This window comes from Cyprinus carpio, chromosome A17 (genome assembly GCF_018340385.1).
Source record: "Cyprinus carpio isolate SPL01 chromosome A17, ASM1834038v1, whole genome shotgun sequence".
Taxonomy (NCBI): Eukaryota; Metazoa; Chordata; class Actinopteri; order Cypriniformes; family Cyprinidae; genus Cyprinus; species Cyprinus carpio.
In genome coordinates this window covers 9,252,716-9,267,581 of record NC_056588.1, presented here as the reverse complement: position 1 = coordinate 9,267,581, position 14,866 = coordinate 9,252,716, and the positions used below count along the sequence as shown (strand labels likewise).

Sequence of the window (14,866 nt, the reverse complement as noted above, 5' to 3'; positions counted from 1 at the left end):
GAGGGATACTCGTAATGGATTCTTATAGCGAGTTCCTCTGCTAAACTCAGCTATGTAAGGGAGTGCTTGAGTGATGGAAGGGTAGTCCAGGGTTCATAAGAAGGAACTTAACTGGACTCAAAAAACGCACATTATCACCTCAGAGAGAAGAAGGCACTAAATGCAAGCTCTACACCCTACCAACCACCTGAGTTAAAGAGCTAGTGCTCAAAACTCTGGATGAAACTGGTTCCATATGCAGAATGAAGAATCTGGCAAATTCATTAGGTGTAGCCCAACCTGCAGCTCTAAAAATGTCTGCTAATGAGGTACCATTTGCTAGAGCTGACGAAGCAGAAACACCCCTGGTTGAATGTGCCCTCACTCCCAGTGGGCATGGTAAGCCTCTGGTCCGATAGGCCGTAAGGATCACATCCACAATCTAGTGGGAGATCCTTTGTTTGGAGACAGCATTCCCATTCTGCTGACCTCCGAAGCAGACAAAGAGCTGTTCAGACAGTCTGAAACTCTGTGTGTGTTCCAAATAGATGTGTAGGGCTTGATCTGGCCACAACAGAGACAGGTCAAGGTCTCCCTCCTGTGGGAGGAAGGCTCGCAAGGTTACCACCTGATCTCTAAAAGGACTGGTGAGAACCTTGGACACATATCCAGGCCGGGGTCTCAGGACAACATGAGAGTCTGCCAGCCCAAATTCTAGGCATGATACGTTAACCGAGAGAGAAGTGAGCACAGTCAGAAAGGTAATCTTCATAGAGAGGTCACTAAGTCCAACTGATTAAAGGGGCTCAAACAAATATTGAGTGCTTGAGTGATAGAAGGGTAGTCCAGGGTTCTTAAGAATGAACCGAAGTGTACTCAATAAGCCCAAATTATCACCTCAGAGAGGGGAAGACGCTAAATGCAAGCTCTACACCCTACAAACCACCGGAGTTAAAGAGCTAGTGCTCAAAACTCTGGATGAAACTGCTTCCATTTGCAGAAAAAAATGCATTAGGTGTAGCCCAACCTGCAGCTCTACAAATGTCCGCTAATGAGGTACCATTTGCTAAACCCGACAAAGCAGCAACACCCCTGGTTGAGTGTGCATGGTAAGCTTCTGGCCTTATAGACCAAAATGATCACATCCACAATCCAGTGGGAGATCCTTTATTTGGAGACAGCATTCCCTTTCTGCTCACTATCGAGGCAGACAAAGGATTCAACCTCCTAGGATCTGCAATCTACAGTGTCATGGTCAGCTGCAATAGAGGCCACGTACACCTTGAGTGTAGACGCAGACAGGCGCCTATCCATGCCCTCTCCTGTAGGAAGGATAGCCCAGATCGGATGCCACATCTCAGATTCTTCCCATGGGAAGAACACCAATTCATGAAAATTGGCCATTTCAGGTCGTATAGCCACCTCGTATATATCTCACAATAACATTTTTATATTTTTTATTGCTAGGCAGAAACAATCTTCCATAATTACAAAGTTTGACCCCAGCTGGAAAATCTTTGCATAAAATGAAGACAAATCTTTCACAGTGAAGTGTAATGTAATTAGAAAGGTGAAAATAAATTAGATAAACCTGTATGTATGTAAATTACTTCTAACTTCTGTTCTCTGATCACTCTATGGTTGGCAGAAATGTGCTTGAATATTAAAGACATTAAAATGTAATTTGCAGCAATCACAAATTATGATTGTGGTAACAATTTTAGAAAACAATCTCAACAGACAGCACACTTTGTTCTCCCCTTTCTCAGTAGGCCATGCTATTCTGAACCCAAACAATGCAATCTCTTTGACCAGAGAATGCCATCGGCCTTGTCCTATCTTGGGATAGTGGCTGGCTAATGTTCCATGCATCATTAAAGAGGGCAGCAGACCAAAGCTCCTGGCACAGATTACCAGAAGAGAGAAGGGGGAGAAGTGAACTCTCTCAGAGGCCGTCCTCCCTCCATTGATACTGCTGCACAATGTTTATGTTTCTGCTTCAAATAGACATGAAAGACTGAGTGCAGAACTGAGCTTCAGGGGGCCTGACGCTTCAAGAAAAATCATATTAGGATTTAATCTGATCTAATTCTGTGCCTGTTAATAATACCTATTCACTGCCGAAAGCAGGTGCTATAAATACCCTTTATTGGGGGAAGGGGGCATTGGGAAGGCCAATGTTTCCTTTTTTGTGGTTTGCATAGTCTTGCGTAGCCAAATGAGGTCTGGTCCTCATTGTAGCCTATTCTAGTGAAGAACAGTCTATTAAGAGAGGAAGAGACTGTCTGACTGACTTGCTTGCTTTGCCGCTGCATAAAAAAACCCCAGAAAACAAATGTATATATATGGCTGGTAATACCAAGACTGAGGTGCCCTTGAGCAAGGCACCGAACCCCCAGCTGCTCCCCGGGCGCTGCAGCTTAAATGGCTGCCCACTGCTCCGGGTGTGTGTTCACTGCTGTGTGTGTGCACTTTGGATGGGTTAAATGCAGAGCACAAATTCTGAGTATGGGTAACCATACTTGGCTGTATGTCAATCTCTTTTTAGATTTATTTTGCAATTTTATATAGGCTACTTAATTTAATTTTATATTAGCACATATTTTTTATAATCCTACTACTCAAAATACCTGGGATTTTCCCAAAATAACCACTATATGGAGTCAAGATATATTTTTGTTGTTGATGGACTATGTTGACAAGAGTAATGTTCACTGTGAAGCTTCCACTGCGATGTACCTGAGAGAAAACAGATTTGACCATCTGATTTTCACCAGTAAGAAAAAAGTGTTTTAAAGTTTCTTGTTTTGCCGAACATCACAGTTATATATGACATGAGAATAAGGCCTGAAGTTAGGAAGAACATTTTAAGGAAAATATAATTATATTTTCATAACTATCCAAATCCCCCCAAAACACGTCTGTGGTGTAAAAACATCCCTGGCCAAATGCCCCCAGAGGGCATCACTTCCCACTTTGATAATTACTGTTACCATGTTCTGAACATCACATCCTTTCGTTTTCCCCCAGATGAAATCTATCTAGGTGGTTGAATAAAAATATTTGGACTTTATATATAAAAATTACCTCAATTTAGCACCAGCCAGTTTGTTAACTAGACAGTTAGCATCAGCTAACAATATTTACTTATTTCAGTATTGTTATGAAAAAACATTCATATCTGTCTACCTTACCCGGCTAGTTAATCCAAACAATATAAAAATGTATACTGTTGATAAACAATATAAAAACAGATGTCACATAGGGCTAAATGCGTAGCATTTTAATAAAACTGTAAAAGTTACGGCAGCAGGGAATTTGAACATCTATGAGTTATTTTATTTAATCTGTATTTTGATGTTTCCTTTTTTTTCCTAAACATAGAGACACTGATGTTGATGTGTCTGCATTCATGCATTTCAGTGGGCTTTAATAGATCACCCTTTACAGCAGATTTAGCTCACAAACAACTGACATTTTTGACCTAAATGTGATTTTCATTTACAATAATTAATCCTAAAATCAACATTAGTAACTTACCTTTAGCAGCATCAGTCGCACGTGGCTCACAAGATCTCCTGGTTCTTACTTGTGAATTCAGTTCACTGGAGACTCGCACTAAACGGTTCATTTGAATCAGTAAGTTGTCGACTCGAGAACAGCTGCAATCGGATCATTCTAATTCGTGAATGAATCATTTGGTGCGATTTGTGCACAGATTTAAAAGGTTCATTGAAAAGAATCAGTTCGTTCTTGAATCAGACACCGTTTCTGCGTATCGGAGCACGTGATATATAATAAGGAGTAACAATATGTTTTATGAAATGTAGTGAAGTAAAAAGTATGATCTTATGCTTTGGAATGTAGTGAAGTAAAAGTAAAAGTTACTCAAAATAAAACTACTCCAGTTAAGTACAGATACTTGAAAAATGTACTTAAGTACAATAACAAAGTAAAAATACTCCGTTACTGTCCACCACTGTTTTTACTTTATCCATAAAAGTACTTCAAGATTCAAGATCTTTTTTATTCGTCACATACTCGATTATATAGAGAATATATAACCAGCAGTGAAATGTCAGCACTTGCTGAATCCAGTAACTTGTAAACATAACTTTGCTTGCAAGTGGACTGAGTAAAAGCTGCAGAAAGGCATCCAATCAAATAGCAGCTCGCGAGGTTGTGAAAGTACATTTCAGTTTTGTGTCCAATATGCATCAGACGGTCAGTGAGCGGACTGTGGGCGGTCCATGGGTTTGCCGTCTGGCTGTGAGTATGTTTAGGATAACAAGAGCATAGAAATACAGAGACAAACTGCAAAATTGAGTTCTCTCTTTGCTTGGAATGAAATGAAGATGGGCGTTTAAGCTACTGAGCCAAGACACTAGGCAGGAATATATATAAATGATATACTTCCTTCAAATTTAATCTTATACAGTAGCTATAGAGTGATACAGCCAGAAATTCACTCTGTCTCCCCCTCGTACTCTGTTTCTTTTCCTTTCTCTGGCGAGAATCCATATAATCAAAGTTTTGAAGAAGTTTTGAAGCATTCAGTTAGTGTAAAACCCAAATTAAGCATTAAGGCAATAAACAGGAAGCAAGTATTGCATGGAGTGAATAACACGTCCATTAAATGTCAGTAAATGTCACAAGGTCACTTAAGAACTACCAGAAATATTTTATGACTGAACTCACCAGACCATTAACACAAGCTCACTATAGGTCACTGAGGCAGGCAGACACATCTCCCTATTTGACAGTTTCAGACAGGCTTACACCACTAAGACTGGCTAACACCACACAAGAGATTAATACCACTCAGACCGACATCATTAAGACTAGTAAAATAACTCATGTAACTTAATGCTGCATACAAAAGACTACAACGGCACTCACTGTCTTCTGTACTTATAGGATATGCTGTTAGCATGTCTGAAGTACACAAAATGGCTTGAGGCAACATTGGTTTATATTCCCACGGATGGCCAAATAAATCAATGACTTGGCTAATGTCAACAAATGGAGTGAAATATTTTAGGAAAGCATCTTCTTCATTGCTATGGAGTTTACTTAAACTCTGCAGTGGATGTGAGTCCTGCAAGGCAATTAATGATTCAAGTTTGAGAGTTTAAGGTCAAGTTTGTTATTTGGATGAAGTGAGTGCATGAACTCCACAGGATGGAGGTTTACACATGATTTGAATGCTGTCATTTTTAAATGAATATATTTTAGTGTTTTATTCTTCATAGGTTTTCTTATTTTTTATTTATATATGTACATTGAAAACATGTTTATTTACTATACACACTAACGTTCAAAAAGTTTGGGGTCGGTGAGACTTTTTATGTTTTTTGAAAGACGTCTTTTGTTTTTTTCATGTCTCATTAAATTGATAAAAAAATATAGTAAAAACAGTAATATTGTGAAATATTATTACAGTTTGAAATAACTATTTTAATATGTTTTAAAATGTAATTTATTCATGTGATGGCAAAGCTAAATTTTCAGCAGTCATTACTCCAGTCTTCAATGTCACATACTTTAGAAATCATTCTAATATACTGACATTAATAAACATTTATAATTATTGAAAACAGTTGTACTTTTTTTTCTTTTTTTTTTGTGAAAACTATGACACATTTTTTGATTAATAGAATGTTCAAAAGAACAGCATTTATTTGAAATAGAAATATGTTGTTATATCATAACTTTATATATACAGTATGTATATCCTAATATTTAAGGGTTTTGAACGGTTTGGAACCAACCATTTGGAATTTTGACTCTTGAGATATCCAGCCCTTGTGACTACTAGCCCTGTTCTCTCTCTTGTAAAATTAAAGTTACGTTACCTGATTTAAACTACTTTCAAAGTTTTTAAAAGATCTCTCTTTCTATCTTGCACAGAACACACAATATTAAAAATGAAAAGCTGTGTAATATCTGATTTGCTGGGCTATGAAATTGCAAAAAGAGAGAATGGAGAGTCTTTATAGAGCATAAATCGTGCCAGTGAACAGATGACATGAGCCATAAATAACTGAATTCTTTCTCATTCGCTTTTTTCCCACTTTCATCCTCTTTTATTTTCCTCAAAAGTTATGGGAGGCAGCTTTCATTTTCTAGACAAAAAAAAAGAGGGGGTTTGCCAGAGGCTGGGCACAGACAGTCCACACACACATAGGTAGGATGAAGGAGACATTCACATAAATACAAACACACACAAGCACAAACACAGCTCCATGTCAGAAGCCAAAGGGCATCTGTCTACCTGTCAGGCCAGGTTTTGTGACTCTCAGAAGAAGCAAAATGTTAATAAAGGCTTTGAGCCCTATAGTGTGAGGTCTGAGAGACCCTGCTGACTCCCATGCTGAGTTTCATCTCACTGCTGAAAGCAATATGAACACTATATGAAAAGCCCCCATAATACGAAATGTGCTATTATGGGTTTCCAGAAGAAATTGCATATTTTTATGTAAAGTTATGATGATGAAAATGATTGTGTTTCTGTTATTTTGTCTTATCCAAGCGAACCATTAAAAAAAATAAAATGCAGAATGACCATGACATTAAATCTGACATGTAATAAGAAAATTACATTGGGAGTCTTTTGATATGACAGTTAAAATAGAAAATAATGCAAAGTGAATGGATGCAATATAACATAGTAGAAAACACAATTTGCTTTATGGTATATAAACAAAATTGTTCATTTCTAACAAAAACAAAGTAGCAAATGTTGTTGAAACCTACTACAATGCCAATGATAATTCTGATAAGTGCTAAAATGTTTATTTTTCTTGACACAAGTACAGGATTTTGTGGTAAAATATGACTGATTTCATAAGAAACACATTCTAGACCTTTCATACTATAAATCTTATAAGCCATGTGAAAGGGAAATCTGTGCCTGTGTGTGTGTGTGTGTGTGTGTGTAGACAGACAGTGGATCAGAAAGATGAAGAGTTTGGTTGTTGGTATGGATAGCATGTTGTTGACTCAGCACTGAGTTATATATTCTGCAGCTGTTAAGATCTTAGACTGGTGAATGTCTTTCTAAGGAAGAGACTCTCCAGCCATCCAATACACACTCCTTGTGCCAACAATTACTAATACATCACAGCCTTGTAGATACTCCAGAGTGCAGTAGCCACGACACACATGAAAGCACTCAATGGCAATTTTCTAAGGTAACAGAACAACACTTTCCTTTCTAACATATCTACTACAAAAAAAACAATCAGTCCAGCCTATTGAATTCTCAAAATTATCTTAACCTTTACTTTAAATTGCTCTGAATTCATTGCTGGTTATAATTAACCAGCTACAGCCTGATAAACAGGTTATCAGGCTTCATGCTACAGTATGGATTTCAACATGTTTCAACATGGATTTCGTAGATGCCACCTGATGCCATTGAATAATGTAAGACAAGATCCATCTGTTCTTTTCTCTTATAGCTGATATATTCGACAGGGTAAATACGCACAATATGATAAGCAAGTGAAACATGTTCCTCTATCAACATCCACTGCTTTTCCTATAGGACAACATTCCTATTAGTCTCTTTCCCTCACCTTAAACCACGTTCTTAAAATCATAGTCGGGGCGGAGCTTAAAAGATTGTGGAAAGTGGGAAAGCCTGAGTTAGGTGCAAGCTCTGGAAATAGGGTATATGTCGACCGTCACCTGCCCAAACCCAGAAAACAGGTCTCATTGCTTCCTCTTGTCGGAGAACATGCTAACAACCGTAATAAATAATAGCGATATCTATGGATTTTTAAGATATTCAGTCAAACTAGCTAGCTGTTTTTATTATTGACGTTTTATTACATTTTTTATATAAATGTTAGTGAAAAGAATAAAAAAAAAAAAAAATTAGATATTTCACATATGTGATGGATATTGGTTATGATGATCTTTAGTAACTACTTTGAAGGCATCTTGAGTAAAACTGCTTAATATTTAACGAAGCATATGCAAAATGCTTGAACCGGAACCAGCGAGACCCGGTTAACAGAATACGGAAGTTTGTTGCACATAATCCTTATTGGATAAAGTTTATATCACTTGGGAAATGGCCTGAAATTTGTCATGACCAGGGGCGCATAGAGTGGGGGAACTATGACGTCAGAAAATGGAAGATTAATTCGTCGAGAGGTCCTTCGAGATTTTTCTATGGGGTTTTATAATGGGGTTTTTAAATTTTCAAAGAGTAAAATAAAGCCTGTGGTAAACATAACTTGACGATACTTTGGCGTTTTGTTCTACAACATAAATTACACACATCCATACCCAAAACACAAATTTTGAAGCAGTTATGTTCATTTTTGAAAACTTATGTTCTTAGGGTTCTGAGTGTGTGCAGTTTACATCGTAGAACAAAATGTCAAAGTATCGTCATGTTATGTTTACCTCTGAAATTTACCATTGAAACTACCCATCATACACCCCATAGAAAATTATCGAAGGAACCCGGTTAAGGCTATTACTAATTATTATTTTTGCATTATTGTAAGGGGTAGGTTTAGGGTTGGGGTAGGTGTAGACGTTAATAAAATGTCATTTGTTTAAATAAAAAAAAATCAAATGTAATTTATGAATAAAAAAAAAATCTCAATTTATCCAGAATTGTGCAGATTTATTTTGCACACAAACAGCTCTTGATCTAGTCCAGTTTTTATGTAGCCTGCTGATTTTCGTTCATGGTATTCAGTTGCAACTAAATGTTTTGCAAAAAGAGACAGAATAAATATGTTTGATATCTAAATGTTTGAATATTTTGTTGTTGTTGTTGTTGTTATTTTAACCACACTGGAATCGAAACTGGGAATCGATAAGAATCGGAATCGACAAGCAGAATCGGAATCGGAATCGGAATCGGAATTGATAAAATTCAAACGATACCCAACCCTAGTCACTGTGTTCCATCAAAGGTGCTGCTTCAAATTTTAAATCCGGGGATGGAAAAGCAGGAACCTCACTGCTTAACTGTGATCATTATTCTTTAAACGGCTATAATTAATTTAATTTAATTAAACACGGCATTGTTAAAATATAAATAAAAATAAAAACACAGCAATCACCAAATAGCTCACATTTATGCCAACTTGCCAAGTGTTGTTCAGATCTACGGATGATGAATTATTAATATTTTGTATAATTTATGGGGTTTAAATCATATCTGTAAACTCACATGTCGGCCAGGAAAGTTCTGATGCCATTTTCTTTTCGTATAGTTTACGTTATGTCATGGCTATAATCATGCTGTTCCACTAGCGCCACCTTCTGGCAAAGAGTGAATTTGCATATTCACTTATATTCACATTTTATGCAGAACAGTGTTTTAAATGTTAACTAGTACGCCAATAAGGGGGAAAAAAACTTAATTTGACATATGATTGTAAAGGAGCAAAAAAAAAAAAAAAAAAAAAAAAATCAAGGAGGGGGGCCTACCTTAATGCTGTAGCCCAGGGGCCTCTGGATATCTTAAGGCATGATCATGATATATTTATTTATTTGGCAAAAGCTATTTTTCCATATAAAATAACGTTTTATATTTCATAATATGTTCTCTTTATACGTGGGTAAATCGTATTAAACGTTCTGTGATTAATTATAAAAACACAAGTGTGTTTAGTGTGCTGTACTGCAGTACCATAGTTCAAGAGCAATAGTCAACCCTTCCAAAAAATTTTCATGGAAACCCTAGCAATCACAAATATACTTGTGTCTACAATGAGTGGTAACTTGGTGCTAGCCACAAAAAAAAACAAAAAAAACAAATACCCAACCCTATTATTAAACAAAATGAAATTATTAAATAGGGTTTTGTTGATCATGGATCATTTCTAGACTATTTGATGTTTGCTCTCTTTATTCAATTTATTTGATTTGATTAAGATGTAAGATTAAAACCTGTCAATGTGACCACAATCTTTCTTTTTTAAAACAAAATTAGCTCCTTCAGTAACAAATGTTATAAAAAAAAAAAAATTTGGAGAAAGATGTTTCAAATATATGAATGTTAGTTATGGAGATCAGTTAAATTTTATTTTTTATTTATTTATTTATTTTATTCCCACTGCGCAATGTGACGTCGGAGTGACGTCTTTTTCATGTAATTTTTGGACGTCCAAATTCGGTCCATTGAAGGCAGGGGGCAAGGAAGTCGACCGGAAGTTGAAGTCGGCCGCGCGTGCCGCCATCTTGTAGCAGAACTTCACTTGCGTTAGCATCCCATTGACTCCCATTCATTTTTGCGTCACTTTGACAGCGAATAAATTTACATCTGAGGCGTTTAAAGACTCCATTTATCCATTATTTATTTTCTAAAGATACACAAAAATGTATAAAGGGCTCCATTACCTTCTATGTTACATTATGGCCCCGTAGAAACAGTTTTTGTAAAAAATAGAACGATTGCGTCATAACCACTCGACTCTCTGTCCGCACGTAGAGAAATTACCGTACAGACAGGAGGAGAAGCTCGCAGGCAATCGGGGAGACGTCAAGAGATATGGGTACTGTTTTTAAAAATACTATACAAAATAATTAATCAGAATACTTACTCCTGCTCACTCACGCGAACTCCCCGCTCAAACTCGCCGTCTCTGCGATTAACGATGGCAGTTTGCACGCACAGCTACTAGAAGGTTTACATCTGTCAGACGTCTGACGTCATCAAGCTTAGTTTGAGTCTGCGCGTCAGAAACGGAAGTGTAAAAATCGCTAAAAAAAAACGGGCTTCATTGTCTCAATTGAGTTCCAATGGGGTCGCTGTGTCCATTTCTTTTACTGTCTATGATTGAAGGGGTTGTTTTGTAACGCCAGGCGACGTCTTTTTCGACGTCTTCCGCACGTCTAATGTTGACGTCCGTGGGACCTCCATGTAAGGGCTATTTATAGTCCAAATGTGGTCGTTTGTGGACGTCTTTTTCGACATCAAATTTAGACTTATTTTGGACGTCGTTTTTATAACTTCTATAACTGTGGTCCCATGTTTCCAGAGAGTGGAGGACTCCATTTGATTGTCTCAGCAGCAGGTGATAACTGGAGACGCATACGAAGGTGTAATGCATTTACTGTTGAAACTAGCTGTTGAGCCAAACAAAGCTACAGGACAATTAACTGGCACAGAAAACATGTCCTCCACCCTTTGGAAACATGGGACTACATACAACACTACAGTTATACAAATACAAATAAATCACAATGCAATATCACCATTTTCATCTTTATTCAAAAATAAATTCACCAGCGATGCAGACTGAAAAGCTGTGCCGTCCTTTTGCAATGGTTGAACACTCGCGCAAAATGTCTGTCGTGTTGCCTCGGCCAATCAGAGTGGTGTTTACTGGTTGGGTTATGATGATGTGCTGCCTCGACCAATCAGAGTGATGTTGACTATTTTTTGTCTCTTTGGTTGAAATCCAAAACCCTTGATAGAGAGTTGTCCTCGCCTGTCCTTTAGCTGCTGTTGGTTCTTTTTAAATTAGAAATAAGGAGGATAGGCCTAATATATGCTACAATGAAATTATTTTCTGAACTATAATTTCCCACAAATTGCATTTCCAAATAAATAAACAGATACATGCAAAAATACATGTATGCATAAAGAAATAACTTGATTAGGCTACTTTAAATAAACCATTTAAAGAAAAACAGGAAAATGTGAAAAAAAAATGGCCTGAATAAATAAATAGGGATTCACATAATAAATCGTGTTTTGTTCATAAATAATCTGTATGTGAAGAGTTCAGATGCAAAAGCCTCTAAGTGCCATCTGAAATTCTTCTAGAATGATCATTTTTATAAAGCCTGTATAGTTAAGTACTTTCACTTAAATGACAATTAATAGGTAATTTGCATTGCCATTTAAGTGAAATTATTGCACTTAAATATACAAGCTTGATAAAAAATGATCATTCTAGAAGAAAATTTCAGATGGCACTTAGAGGCTTTTGCATCTGAACTCTTCATGTATTAATCATGTTGATAGGCCCTATAAAACAAATATTACATATTAATCATGTAAATTTCCTGCACCTGTTACAGACGTCCAAATGACGTCCAAAAAAATTACCCAGTTTAAAGGTCAAATGTTGAACGTCAAGATGACGTCCAAATTGGGTCATGGTTGGACGTCCAAATAGTGGACCTAGTTTAGACGTCGAATAGATGTTCAGAAATGGTCATGGACCGACGGACCTAATATAGACATGATCTGCACGTCTATCCGACGTCCAGTGTTTAGTGGGTTTTATTTTGACAGATCCACAACTTAACTTTGATCATTAATTAACAAAAGTTACGAGCCGAAATATTTTGTGACATGAATTTATATGTTGTTTGCAAGGACATATCGTTATGTTTGTTTCACAAGAAATATTCAGCAAAGAGTGAGTATCGTACCAACCGACCCCGGTCTCCTCCGATTTATGCTTTTACAGTAACAATAACTGCAACTACGGTTATTTTGGCGTAAACTGTGGTTACCATGGTAAATGTTTGTAAGGGTAATAATGCCATTGAACTTGCCTGAGGTCGCACACAGCTTCTGTCACAGCAGCATCCCATAGAACTGAATGAAACATTGTGCGTGTGAAAATCCTGATGAAAGCCGCTATTTATGAAGCGCTTCTCAATGCACTAGTTTTAGAAATCATCTTTTTGACGCTTTAACATCCAGTCAGTGTCAGGCGGAGCGTCGCTATATAAAACCCCTCTCTGTCATCTAATGATGGGTACATCCATTAGCCTGATCCAGTGTAAACCCTCGAACATTCTTATCAAAATACCTTCATATTACGCGCGTATAAAACTTACCTTGACAACTTGTCCAGTTTTAATATTCCAATGAACGCTTCTGTCGGCATTCGATAACGGTGAAAGAAGACCGCGATACAGAGAACTTTGAGCGACTGAGTTGATGAAAGCCTTTCTGTCTCTGTCCAAGCACAATCTCTCTCTCTCTCTCTCTCTCTCTCTCTCTCTCTCTCTCTCTCTCTCTCTCTCTCTCTCTCGTTCAGCAGGGGTTCAGTCAGTGGAGGAGGTGGGATACGGCGCGTGCTATTACTGATGTGCTGTGCTCCCACCAATCCCAGCTATTTATGAACTCGATCTACTTGAGATTAAAAATAAAACAGAATAGCCTAGTAGAGCATTTGTTACATAAAACATAAAAATGAGTAACCTCTGTTATTCGGCGAAAAGTCGTTCTTTTATAACAATGAATTTTTAAGCCATTTACATAAATAGGCTATAAAGTCTAAGTTTCAGCTCACAAAATAAACCCTGTTAGGGCAATTAGAATTTTATCAGAGTTTATTTATTTAGTTATTTATTTATTTATATGACCAGATAATGACCAGATGTTTGTGATCCTGCATATTAAATGACTACTTATCAAATAAATACATTTGACAAGATATATCATTTTGGACTGAAGTTATTTTATAGTTTTATCTGTATATTATCTTAAAGCTAACAAAAATAATGCATTATTGTACTATTATATTAAACAATTGCCATAGCAGCGAGACAAACACTGCAGCAATATTATAATAATAAGTCACTGGCTGCTTCCGAAATCAGATATTATATAGTAGGTGAAAAAGAGTATGTAACATAATAAGTATGTCCAAATGCACAGTACTCATAAAACAGTTCATTAAAATTCAATGTACAATAAAATAATCTGTTGATCTTGAATGATGGGCCTTTGAGTTATTGGGGAAATCTACTGAGATTATGAGTTATGTTACTGACTCATTGACAAATTTATATTATTGACTCATTAACAAATTCATCATTGATAAATTCACCAACACAAAGGTGGTCACATTGCTTATCTTGCAGGAAATGTCTTATTTTACTGGAATGGTACAATGCTGTGGGGGAAAACGCCCTCAATATATTCCTTCAATGACAGAAATTCTAGAGAAATTAAGTAATTTTTTCTAAAACTCATTGACTAGCTTGTTTCTAAGAAATTTTTTACCATGATACATAATGTATGAAGCAATCATTTTCAAATATGTGTATAGACACTAACAGGATTCTCTTTCCATCAGTCCCCTGATATTTTGCAATAGAGTGAATGTGTGGCAATAGCACAGTGATTTGCTGCTGTGACAAAGAGTGGAAAATGAGTCATGAGTTCAAACTTAAATCCTACGACAGACCATTACTCCTGTGACGCAACTATCTATAATTTCTGTAAATATTTCTTCTTTTTGTGAACCTCAGAAGTGTAAATATAGAGAATTAATTTGTATATATTTTGAACACTTTGTATATATTCTAGGCTAAGCTTACTTTCTCATATTTCAGAAACTTGCTACACTTGGTGTGTTTGTTACTGCAGGATGCTCTAGATTCCGATGCCATGTCTCAGAGCTAATCGCTCTCTCTCTTGCTCTCTGTCTATCTCTCCATGTCGCCATCAGTGCCAGCAGCCCACCTCTTCAAAGAGAGCTGCCCTCTGGGTAATCAAAATTGAATTCGCTGTAACGAATGGGATTTGACTAACACTGTCACATCCACATATTTGTTCAATGGTCTGTTCTCAACTCAGAATCAGAGATTGAACTACTGGGTCTTGTCTTCATGCAGAAACAGATGAAATTGATTATGTGTTGGATAATGGTGGTCTGAGCAAGTAAAATAATTTGTCATAGATAGATAGATAGATAGATAGATAGATAGATAGATAGATAGATAGATAGATAGATAGATAGATAGATAGATAGATAGATAGATAGATAGATGATAGATAGATAGATAGATAGATAGATAGATAGATAGATAGATAGATAGATAGATAGATAGATAGATAGATAGATAGATAGATAGATAGATTTTTTCATAATGTCAAGAGCAC

At 36.7% G+C, this 14,866-nt stretch overlaps 1 protein-coding gene across 1 annotated transcript in view; it reads right to left on the bottom strand.

Moving 5' to 3' along the window:
• Positions 1–12,941, bottom strand: part of LOC109108050 (carbohydrate sulfotransferase 15-like) — a 29,301-nt gene extending 16,360 nt beyond the window's left edge. Inside the window, exon 1 of the mRNA XM_042773928.1 lies at positions 12,811–12,941. The gene's annotated coding sequence lies outside the window, so the exon portion shown is untranslated. The remainder of the gene's footprint in view (positions 1–12,810) is intronic.
• Between the last annotated feature and the right edge of the window lie 1,925 nt (positions 12,942–14,866).